Source organism: Capsicum annuum, chromosome 6, assembly GCF_002878395.1.
Source record: "Capsicum annuum cultivar UCD-10X-F1 chromosome 6, UCD10Xv1.1, whole genome shotgun sequence".
NCBI classification, from domain to species: domain Eukaryota; kingdom Viridiplantae; phylum Streptophyta; class Magnoliopsida; order Solanales; family Solanaceae; genus Capsicum; species Capsicum annuum.
In genome coordinates this window covers 198,848,842-198,849,743 of record NC_061116.1, presented here as the reverse complement: position 1 = coordinate 198,849,743, position 902 = coordinate 198,848,842, and positions in this window count along the sequence as shown.

Here is a 902-nt window from a genome sequence, read left to right as displayed (position 1 = left end):
GTGTTATTTTAATTCAATGTCCCAAACCGGACATACTTTATCACCATGTGTCCTTTTCTCTTTTGTAGATAAGTGTACTGCATTTGAATGAACTAGATGAAAATGAAGCAAAACAAAATGTAGAATTTATCTTTTTATTGGACAAGTATATTACAATGGAATGGGTCTTGGGTAGCTATAAGCCTATAACATACAGTAGTAAACGATGCATGATCACATCAAAAATCACAATGATCAATCTAACATTTGTAATTGACTCACAATAAGCCAGCAAACACACAGAATATAATAAAACTAAACTGTGAAGGAGAAACATTCACAGTGAATATATTAACATGAAAATATTACAGAACCTAGAAAGGATACTTACATCTGACCATTAACAAAGTATTCACTGTTTACAAACCCAGTATCTAAAAGAAAAAATGCATGGGATCAATGTAAAACCCATGGGACCAGGTGAAAATGCCAATTTGAGTGACACCTCATACAGTATAAGCTTCTGTGTGTTGATATTCTAATGAAGTCCATCCTAGCTTTTTTTTCCCTGGAAATGATGGGGGAGGATTACAAGGTGGGGAATCGAACCTTCACCACCACCAAGGTGGGAGTTCAAGTTGCCAAATGCCAAACAACTGGATTACTACGATTCCATCTCATCAATTATTTCCAATATATCTGTGTTTGTGAGAAAGTATTTTTTCAAATTCAGTGCCTCTATCAAGCCAAAGTACTTTTGCAATTCAACTCTCTTCAGCTCATGCCTCCAACATTTCCAAGGTAGCGATGCACAACAAGGTTTCTCATATTCATTACCAGCTGCATCTCGATATGCATGTAAACTATAATAGCAGAGAAAATAAGTTAGAAGCAAAAATGCACGAAAGGAACAAGGGTAATAA